The sequence below is a fragment of the Triticum dicoccoides genome, chromosome 5B, assembly GCF_002162155.2.
Source record: "Triticum dicoccoides isolate Atlit2015 ecotype Zavitan chromosome 5B, WEW_v2.0, whole genome shotgun sequence".
NCBI lineage: Eukaryota > Viridiplantae > Streptophyta > Magnoliopsida > Poales > Poaceae > Triticum > Triticum dicoccoides.
The window spans coordinates 465,528,983-465,540,841 of NC_041389.1; positions in this window are offsets into that span (position 1 = coordinate 465,528,983).

The following is an 11,859-nucleotide window of genomic DNA, read 5'->3' on the forward strand; positions in this document are numbered from 1 at the left end:
GTCGTCATTGTTGATGTTGCACGGGCCCAACCGGCTGGCGACCAGACCGCAGGGGGCCGGGCCGGCTGAAACTGGCAGGGCATGACGGCCAGATGGTGGGGGAAGATCATGCTGGGGCCGAGTGTCCGAAGCTGGCTCGTCGCCCTGGCTCTCGCCGATCGCGACATCACGGTTGCGCCGAGTGCGGCCGCTCTGGGTCCTCCCGGATTGGGCTTCGCTGGGGCACGAAGATACGCCTGTTGGGCATCCCGGGAGTCAGGGTCCTGGGAGCGCCGCGATCCGGACGCCGTAAGGGCCTCAAGGCGCTTCTGTTGCTCGTTCGCAGCGGTGAGAAGTTCGCGGACATGTTGTTGCATCGCCCTGCAGGGTATCCAAGTCCGTATGGCCACCTCCGCGGCGCGCATGTTCTTGATGGGGGTGTCGTAGACGAGCGGGACCACGCCTAGCGCGCGACCGAGGGCCGCGCCCCGGGCACGCACTGATACGTCCATTTTGCATCATGATTTCCTACTGTTATTTATAATGTTTTTATGCATAATAACACTTTATGAAGTAATTCTAATGCCTTTTCTCTCATAATGTGCAAGGTTTACACAAAGAGGGAGAATGCCGGCAACTAGAATTCTGGACCGGAAAAAGCTACGTCACAGATACCTATTCTGCACATCTTCAAATGAGCTGAAATTTTACGGAGAATCATTTTGGAATATATAAAAAATACTAGAGCAAATAACTAGCGGAGGGGGGCCACCTGGTGTCCACAAGACACCAGGGCACGCCAGGCCCCCCAGGCGCGCCCCAGTGGGTTGTGGGCAGCCCAGCCCACCTCCGGTGCCCATCTTCTAGTACATAAGACCTTTTGACATAGAAAATAATAAGGGGAGGACTTTCAGGATGGAGCATCGCTGCTCGAGGCGGAACTTGGGCAGGAGCTCTTTTGCCCTCCGGTGGAGCGATTCCGCCGGGGGAACTTCCCTCGCGGAGGGGGGAATCGAAGCTATCGTCATCACCAACAACCCTCTCATCTTTGGTTTATTGATTTATTCATAGCATTCTATCGTCAAAATAGACGGGCACGGTGCCAACCATAATCTAGTGGTATAAAATTACATGACACCTTTTGATCAAATGCCACCACATGACAGGTTAACGAGGGACGTGGTGGTAGAAGATAATGGAAAACTTGAATAAATAATGCTTTTCTTAGAGAAAATAAACCATAAGAGCATGACAAAGACAATAAACATGTATAATGACATGGTATAAAACTGCATATGACACGTTTATATCAAATGCCATCGCATTTCTTTTACTACTCTTGTGCAACACACGGGCATCTAACTATCTATACCTAATAATAAAATCATTAGTGCTTCTCACGGTATGTCAAATAAATTGTCCCCATAGTTGGGAACCCTAGACACCCCTACCACCGGCCTTCCTCCACCCTCCCCTTCCCCTCGCTGCCGCCGAGAGCCACAGCTGGGCAAAGCCCAGGCAGTGCTGGCAGCGGTGGGGCCTCTTCCCTGGCACGGCTTCCCTTCTTCCTCGCGGCGGCTTAGTCACTCCCGGTGGGCTTGGGGACGCAGCGCTTCGAAGCTCTGGCGACGGCTCGCTTTGTGGCAGGTTGGAGGGCCTGTCCCGGTCTGGTGGTGCCGCCTAGACAACGGCTCGGCCTAGGGCTCTTGACCCCAGATTGGATCTGGGTGGTGCTCGGGCCTAGCCGTAGCTGCCTGTCAGGCATGGTGGTGGCGAGTCTGCGGCCTATGGGCATCGTGGAGGTGCCAGCAGCAGCGTGTGCTCAGCCTGATGGTGGCGGCGGTCGTGCACAGGAGTCAGATTCCTTCAAACAGATCTGGGTGAAAACTTGCTTTCGGCTACTGCCAAGGCTGGCGGTGGCGGCGCTATCTGCATCATTCCCTTCTTGAAGGCATCGCCGTGGAGAAGTTCAAGGCCACTCTCTGCTACCTCCGGGGAAGCCCTAGATCGGATGATCGGATGACGGCGGTGCTTTGGTGTCGTTCCCCTCTTGGGGGCGTCATTCTTGAAGGTACACACATGATCGAGGGACCAGAGGACGGATTCTTTGGTGGAGCGGTGCGTCATCTCACTTATTGATGGCGGCGGATCTCGGCGGCATGGCGTTGTGGTGACTCGACGTCCAATGCGCAGAGATGGACTCGCGCAGGAGGGTGACGCGGTCTGGCGTCGTGGTGGCGTCGACGGCAGCTAGACCGGGCAAGGTAGATGCAGCAGTATAGCTCTAAAGATGGATTGGTGGCAAGTGGCTGCGGCGGCCTCATACCCGGCAGGCGTCCTGGTTGAGGAGTGCGCCGGACCGGTGGGTGCCCCATACCCGGCAAGCGTCCTGGATGGGACCTCGGGTCTTAGATGTTAGGTTTGGCTGCGAGGTCTGTTTGGTATTAGACCCAGACTATTAGCATCCCTTCATCAATTGGATAGGATTAGCGACAGATGTTGCCTATACGGTGGCTTTATTCTGACTATTGTATTACTTTGTAAAGTCTTGTGTGAACAATTAATAAAGTGGCTGCAAGCATCGTCCAGATACAGAGGCCGGGGGTCTTCCTCCTTTTCAATTTTTTTTTTTTTTTGCAAAATATTACTCAACGACACCACCTATAAGTGACAAAAAAATTAACATGGGGGAATCCCCCGCTTGGTTCGGCCCATGGAGTAGGGACCTCCTATACTGCGCGCTCGGAGAAGAGGCAGCACGCCCGTTTGGGCCGACCCACGTGAAGGCGGCCTATTTTTAAATTTTGTTTTTTTATTTTTTTTCGTTTTTCCTCATTTAAATTATTTGGTACTTCAAAAACTATATATATATATATATATATATATATATATATATATATATATATATATAATTTTCTATAAGTCATAAAATCTTTGTGTATTAAAAAATATTTTTATATTTTTGAAAAAATCTCTTATTCAAAAAATATTTTCATGATATTTTTTAAAAGTGAGATAATGATTTAAGGTTACAAAATATTATCCACCGATGTCACCTATAAGTGACAGAAAAACATTTCACGCAGGGGAATCATCCGCCTGGGTCGGCCCACGGAGTAGGGACCTCATATACTGCGCTCTGCATGCTGGGAGAAGACGCAGCGCGGCCGTTTGGGCTGGCCCATGTGCGGGCGGCCTGTTTTTAAATTTTGTTTTATTATTTTTTATTTTCATTTCTGTTTTTTTTCCTTTAAATAATTTGGTACTTCAAAAAAGTTCCAAAATTTTAAAAAGAAAATGTTCGATAAATCATAAAATGTTTGTGGATTCAAAAAACAGTCATATCTTTTGAAAATATTGTATATTCAAAAAATGTTTGAAATTTGGAAAACAAACGTTTGGGAAATCAAGAATTGTTCATGATTTAAGAAAAATGAGATCATGATCTTTTTTCTACCGTTGCAACGCGGTTCTTTTTGCTAGTATTATTCTATACACCGTAGGCAGAATTCATCAACACTGACAGGCCAGTTGCCCAGCGTTTATTCCTGTGCACGAGGTTTATCATGTAGGCTACAAAGTTCCAACACACATACTTGTCGGGAACTAGACCAATCCGACGACGACGAACATTGATCTCCAGTTGGTGTGTTTATCTATACGACGACGAACACCTTTCAAATCTATACCAATTTGATTTGACTGAGGGCGCTTGGCAGGCCTTTAGGACTAGTGTCAAGTAAACAAAAGAATCCACAAAACAAGTCCAACAACACAGGAATAAACAGATAGAATAAGTGATGAGACAACATGGATACTAAGGCCCTGTTTATTTGGACTTTTGCTTCTATTTTTGCAGCTTTTCCACTTTGGCCAAAAAGCCATAAAAGCTCCTAAATAGGTGCTTTTGGAGCTTTTGATGAATCAATATAACAATATTGAGCTCCAAAAGCCATAAAAGCTCCAAAAGCACCTATTTAGGAGCTTCTATGGCTTTTTGGGCAAAGTGAAAAAGCTGCAAAAGCAAAAGCCCAAACAAACAGGGCCTAAGAGTTACATCAACTTAAACATCTGGACTGGGTTTAAACGTCAGCTTAGTACGGTTCTGTAACATCCCCAGCATCACACTACAGTAATCTCCCCCTAATGAAGGTCATGTCATCATGATCATCATGCCAAAAGGCCACTTGTCCAAAATCTGCTTCAAAGTCAAATTCAAATTGCATGTCAAATATTTGCTTCTTCTTTCATGAACACAAAAATGTTCATCATGTGCCAAATAATCCACAACTAATATTGGTGGTGAACCAACATTTTTGCAAAGGGTTTAAGTGGCCTAAACTACTTAAAACAGTGACCTAAGCAATAAATTAAATGCCCCTTTTAATTTATAAAATTGGCAACTATTCCAAAAGCCTCCCAACCTTTTTGAGGCAGTGCACTTTAATTCTTTGAGATTGTTTTGGCCAGTGGCATAATTTTGCAAAGTCAATTGTGGCAAAAAGAAAATGCAAAAGCTGCTGGAAAAGAAAAACAAAAAAACAAAGAAAAAGGAAAAGCCCCCCCCCCCTCAACTGGGCCGACTGGCCCAGCTGGCCACCGTGCCCCTCCCTCATGGGCCTCGGCCCACCTCAACCAGCCGGCCCAGCTCCCCGCACCGCGCCCCCTTCCTGTTCCCCCGGTGCGCGCCGCTACAGGGGCGCCGTCCCCGCCGGACCCGCCTCACCGGCGACGCCCGAGCGAGGGGATAAGGCTTGCGCCTCCCCGACGCTCGGCCTCCTCGCCTGCCACTCGCCCACTTGCCACTCTCCCTCCCTCTCCCTCGCTCGCTCCGCCCTCCTCTCCTCCAGATCCGTGGCCCGAGCGCCCTCGCCGCCGTCCTCCATCGTTGTCGCGGCCACCGGTGGCCCGCGCCCGCTGACCTTGTCGGTGACCTCCGACATCGCCCTCTCCATCGACTGGTGGCCTCAGCGGGGGATGGGGAGCACCGAAGCGTCGGATCCCCTTCTTCCTCCTCCGCGGGTCGTCGGACGCCGTCGTCGTTGATTCGACCTCCCTCTGCGCTCCCGTTCACTCACGGGGCCTCCTTGCGCCCGCACGGTGAGCACCGCACGTCCTCCCCCTGCCTTCCCCTCGTTCTGCTGCGAATAACATCGCCGCCATGGACGACCGAGCTCAGCTCCGCCGTGCCGCTCATCGTCGTCGCTTCCATCGATGCCAAGGCCGTCCGAGCACACCATCGTGCTCGGGGCACTCCAGCGGTGCGGCCTAACGCTTTAGATCGCTTGTGAGCGCGCTAGTTCTTCGTTTTCGCCGAGCTACCGTAGACCGCCGCCGCCGGCGACCTTGCAGCTCCCTGTTCCGGCCATCTCCGGTCGGTCCAGAGGCACCACTCGACGCGCGACAGCGTCAGCGTTCGAACGCAAGTGAAAACGCGTGATTTGGTGTTCTGTAGCAAAGATCCGAGCCTCTCCGGCGGACTCGCCGTCGCGGAGAGCACGCCGGCGCAACTCCGGCGCCGGCCGCCGACGTGGCCGACCTGGGGCCACCCCCAGGGTCGCTGCCAGCGGGCCCCACGGGCCCCAGTGGACCGGGTTGACCCAGTCAACTGCTGACTGGGCAGCCCCAGCCACTAACGTGCGGGCCCCACCGCTTAATTAAGCTAATTAAAATGTTTTTATAAGTTAAAAGTAATTAGTAATCTAATCTGCCACTGCCATAAGGGGCCCAGCTGTTAATTTAACCTCTTTTTAGTTAGTTTAAAGTTCTGTTAGTCCACTGTCTATGACAGGTGGGACCCACTGGTCAGTTTGACCAGTCAGCGGGTCTGTTGACTTGCTGATGTCAGCATGGCGTCATGCTGACGTCATATTCCTTTTCTGTTAATTTAAATAATTTCCAAATATTAATAAAACTTTAAAAATTCATAGAAAATAAACCGTAACTCGGATGAAAATGTTTTCTATATGTAAGTTACTCAGAAAAATCCAACGAATCCGAATACGTGGTCCGTTCATCTGTCACATGCCCCTAGCATGCTGAACATGGAACTTTCCCCCTCTTTTCCTTTGTCCAGAATCCACCTAACGTCGGGAATTCACCCTCGGATGTTTCCCCCCTTCGTCTGCAACGTGTAGTACCGCGTTAGAGCACGCTTAGCGCTACGTATCGTCATGTCATGCTTAGTGTTACCTCTGTTTGCTATGTATTTACTATTTCTTCCCCCTCTTCTCTCCGGTAGACCCCGAGGCCGCTGATGCCCCGGTGATCGACTACGTCGTCGGCAACGACCCCTCCTTGCCAGAGCAACCAGGCAAGCCCCCCCTTTGATCATCCCGATATCGCCCATTCCATTCTCTCATGCTTGGATTATTTTGCTACTGTTATTGTTTGCTCCTATTCTGATGCATAGCCTGCTTCTGTATCTACTGTTATTGTTTGCTCCTATTCTGATGCATAGCCTGCTTCTGTATCTACTGTTGTACCTTACCTGCTTATCCTAAACTGCTTAGTATAGGTTGGTTAGTGATCCATCAGTGACCCCCACCTTGTCCTTGTTGCCCCTGCTTCATCATTGAAGACCCGATCAACGGGATTGAAGACCAGGCCCCGGCACCGCACATCACTTTCCCCTTAGTTGTTCGACACTGCTGGGTTACTATCGAGTGCCGAGGGTGATACCTCTACATCACTTCTGATGTTAACCCTGTAGCGTAGCTATTCGGTCGTGGTCATCGAGGGTGATTCCACCTTAACCACTTCCGATATGACTCTGTCGTGCAACCCCTCAAGTGTGAACCTCGGGGGTGATTCCTCTTACGTTCACCTTGATGATTACGTTGAGTGGAATTCACCGAGGGTGATTCCTCGGGTTTTCCCCTTAATGTTTAAACACACAGTTACTATGGTTACTATGACTTTACACTGAACCATGTTACTAAAGACGGGTCGACCCTGAGGGGTGCCCGCGCGAGCATAATTGCGAGTGATGAGGAGTCGGGTTGACCTGGAAGGTGCCCGTGAGATAATTACGAGGCGTGGCCGGGCATTCTTAGCCCTTGCCGCAAGTCCTCGAGACGGGGCAACGGGGTCACATCTTTCGTGAGTCTCTGCTTGTTACCGCGCGTTTCTAATCCACTACGATTTGGATATTTGATCCGAGGGGCCTCTGGCCTGATAGCACTAACCATCACGTGGGCATAGTATGGGCGTTCTGCGTCGTATGCATCAGCCGAAGCTTAATAGACGTCAGCGACTGAGCGGCGCGCGCCGGGTTGGACTGGTAAGCTCCTGCCTTTTTAGGGAGGTAGCTAGGTCTGCTCACCGGCCGCGTTCGCAACGTGCAGGAGTTCCCGGGGAGATGGCCCATGACCCCTGGGGGCATAGGATTAGTCCGGCGTGCTGACCTCTCTATTAAGCCTAGGTCAGGTTGCGACGTATTGTTTGGCCGAGGCCGGGCATGACCCAGGAAAGTGTGTCCGGCCGGAGTTAATCGAGCGTGGTGGGTAAGTTGGTGCACCCCTGCAGGGAAGAAAACATCTATCGATAGCCTGTCCTACGGTAACAGACACTCGGAGTTGTATCCCGATCGATACAACTAGAACTGGATACATGTGATGAGAATTGGATGGTGATGAGAATTGGATTGTGATGACAATTGGATAGTATGGCTCTGGGATTTCTTTCTCGCAGGGAGTCGAGAAAGGATCTCCGGCCGAGGTTGATAACACTACTACCACTTTACTTTATGCTACTCTACTCCCTCTTGTTTGCTGCAAGATGGTGGTTTCCAGAAGATGCTAGTCTTTGATAGGACTAGGCCTTCTCTCTATTCTGGCATTTCTGCAGCCCAGTCCACATATACAGCCTTCCTTTGATAATGTTGCATCTGTAGTGTAGATCCTTGCTTGCGAGTACTTTGGATGAGTACTCACGGTTGCTTTGCTCCCTCTTTTTCCCCTTTTCCATTCTTCTCGGATGACGCAACCAGATGACGGAGTCCAGGAGCCAGATGACACCTTTGACGACTGCTACTACATCGAGGGCGTCTACTACCACGTGACGAAGACCGTCGATGACCAGGAGTAGTTAGGAGGCTCCCAGGCAGGAGGCCTTGCCTTTTCGATCGTAGATGCTTTTGTGCTAGCCTTCTTAAGGCAAACTTGTTTAACTTATGTCTGTACTCAGATATTGTTGCTTCCGCTGGCTCGTTTGTATTCAAGCTGATGTATTCGAGCCCTCGAGGCCCCTGACTTGTAATATAAAGCTTGTATTATTTTAATTTGTGTCTAGAGTTGTGTTGTGATATCTTCCCGTGAGTCCTTGATCTTGATCGTACACATTTGCATGTATGATTAGTGTATGATTGAATCGAGGGCGTCACAAGTTGGTATCAGAGCCGACTGCCTATAGGTAGCCCCCTTTCCATCTCCTTGGCCGAAGTTGAGTCTAGTCACTGAAAAACTTTTACTAACATTGGCTGTGTGGCTTACGGGCCCACGTCGCTATTGGGTGGTATTAGGATCTTTTATTCGTCGTCTATACTCTGGGACTCTGATCTCTCTTCTACTCGGGTTAAACAAATTTACTAACTCTGACATTAGGTTCTCGTACCCACTTCCTCCCGGTGAGCCCCGACCTTACCGATGATCACTTGCTTCGCCAGAAGATTCTGCGGTTACTCCTCGATGTTTCTCGAGACTCTGTGCACACTGCCTTACAGTTCCTGACCACAGGTAATCCTCGTGAATAACCTCCTTGCCATTTGTACCTTCATCCCCAGTTGCTCATGTTGTTACAAGATACCCCTAGCACTCTCCGTTGTTCCGAGAATCCTTGTGCCTTCTGCTTTGCAGCTTCTTTTTGCACTAAGGATAATTCACTTAACCGGGGTCCGCTCATCCCCAGTTGTTCATATGCTTTTCAAAATACTTGGAAATACTACCTGATCTTTCGAGTATCCTCTTCTAACTATTGCTCTGCAATTACTTGTCTGCTTGCATTATGGATGCTTTCCATATGTGTAGCAATATTCATTAGTATCCTTCGACACCTTGATTTTGATCCTATTGATTCAACATGTGTGTGAAGGCACACAATCATCAGTGATCCTTCTATATCTTTTTGGCTTAGACATCATTTTGAACATGAGCTGGTTCTCGACCAATCTATTTTCATCAATTGTGCCCCTAGGTCTATTCTACCTATCCCTCCTTGATCAGAGCGTCTACTTCTGATCCTTCGTTTAGGAAATCATAATTCCTTTGTTATCTAAGCATCGAATTATTCAGATGTTCTATAAACCGATGCCTTTGCATTCTTTCTTCCTCTGATTGAGTACCGATACTCATATCAGCTCCATTGTGGACCGGCAGGCCCATTGCCGGGTTGTTATCCGAAAACATCCTTCATATGCAATAACCTTGTGAGCCTTTTCTAGGATACATAAAGCCTTTGGTAAATTGTATCCTCTCCTTTTGTCAACCATGCTCTGCTTCGAGCTTGTGTTGTTTACTTTTGAAGTTTGTGGAATAGGTTCCTAAGATGCCCCTATGGGTTGAACCTATGCCTCCCCTAATCCGTTTGAACCCGAGAGTTTTTAATGAGTCTTACTCTTCTGGTGTTTTGCCAGATAACATGTCAACACTACAACTTCATTGAACGCGAGAAGTAAATGAAAGGATATGCGTTGAAGAAGTGGGAGTCGACCTTGAACTTTGTGTTCATGCCCATGGACCCGATGTGGAACTTATCATGGAAGCTTCTTGTGATAATAATAATCCCCTTGTTATAAGTTCATCTGGTAACTATGTTTGGTCCTTTGCAACTGTGGTTCTGACCATGATTGTTCCCCTTTGATTCCATTTCTCGAACAAGTTAAAATACTTGTCTTCTATAGATCTTTTCATCTGTCCAACCTCTATTTCGATCTACCTCGAGTGTTGCCCCATGTTATCTACCTCTTGTGAATTCTCATTGGAATGATACTCCATCACATCATTCCTAGCCTGATCGGCTATATCATTATCGAGCTAATTTTGACTGTGCTATCCGGTCCTTCTTCTGGAGCACAACTTCCGACGACGAGCTATGCTTACGTCAATCTTCCTCATCTTATCATTCCTCCTTGAACAACAAGCTTGAATCCAATCTTGTGGCGTATACGTGGTTCCAATAGCCTTTGCTTCAACATTCCTTTTGCTTGATGTCGTTGTTGTTCGATGGCATCTTCATAGAGCCTCTCGACAAAGGCGTCGTGATCAGCATCAACATTTTGACTTCTGTTGAAATGACAATTGAATTCATGGTGAGAAATACCATCCTTGACCTTCAATGATTTGAATTATCATTAACAACCCCCTTATCTCCTTTCCAACACATGTTGATCATGTCTTGGTTATACCTTGGACTCCTTGCTATTCCTGCAATCGTCCTTTGAGTATTTCTTGTGATCTTCAACTCCAACCCCTACTTGTAACACCAAGTTTATGCTACCTCGAAGCATGACTGAGGTATTCCGAATATCAACCATGAACATTGGAAGCACACTGTCGAGTGTTTCTTGATCTATTATCCAAACACCATTGTATGGGTAATATCATGATTATCCCCTCGCCCCCTTTATCTAAATGATATTTAAACTTGTTGTCATATCATGTATATCCTGCTCCGCTTCCCCTTGGGAGGGATATAATCCCAACTCTTATGAGTAAACACATCTTCCCTTCCTTTGGGTTGTTGATTCAATAAACACATTTTCCTTTTCATTGGTTTGCTCAACCTTTCTTGTGATCTATATATGTTATAAGCAGTAATAGTTCCCTGCTTATGAAAACACCTCGGTGTACAATTTGTTTGTAAGACCTTGTTGTTATTGCTGTTGACATTCCGGTAACCACCGATGGACGAGAACTTTGCCTATGGGTCCGCCTCGTTCAACGAGCAGGAAAATGGTTCTCTTCGTCCTTCGCCCTTGGTACCAGCGTTGTTGCCAACGTAACTGACAGGCTATACTCTGACCTGCATTGCTATCATGATCATGCAAATTGATTAGTGCCTTCCTGCTGTTAACCCACATGGTGGGCCCATAACCCACAGTTCCACAGGATCGGAACCTGACTCTTCTGTATATCTTTGGTTCCGAAATATTCTTGCAATTGGCTTCGTATCATGTCATGAGCCACAATCAGAGGGATGATCTATTCCCGATGCTCTGGACCCCCTTCTCACACTCTGTTCAGGTATCGATCGTTTGTCCATTCGTTTGAAACTTCCTATTGTACCTTCATACCTTGCTCTCGATGTTTTAATAAGTTTCAACTCGAGAGATTTTTTACCTCATTCCCTGAATTGTTCATTTGATAATTAACCCTATAAGGGTCAGTTCTCCCGAAGTTGCTCTTTACTTCCCCACGTAAATCTCGGGACGAGATTTCTTGTAGTGGAGGAGATTTGTAACATCCCCAGCATCACACTACAGTAATCTCCCCCTAATGAAGGTCATGTCATCATGATCATCATGCCAAAAGGCCACTTGTCCAAAATCTGCTTCAAAGTCAAATTCAAATTGCATGTCAAATATTTGCTTCTTCTTTCATGAACACAAAAATGTTCATCATGTGCCAAATAATCCACAACTAATATTGGTGGTGAACCAACATTTTTGCAAAGGGTTTAAGTGGCCTAAACTACTTAAAACAGTGACCTAAGCAATAAATTAAATGCCCCTTTTAATTTATAAAATTGGCAACTATTCCAAAAGCCTCCCAACCTTTTTGAGGCAGTGCACTTTAATTCTTTGAGATTGTTTTGGCCAGTGGCATAATTTTGCAAAGTCAATTGTGGCAAAAAGAAAATGCAAAAGCTGCTGGAAAAGAAAAA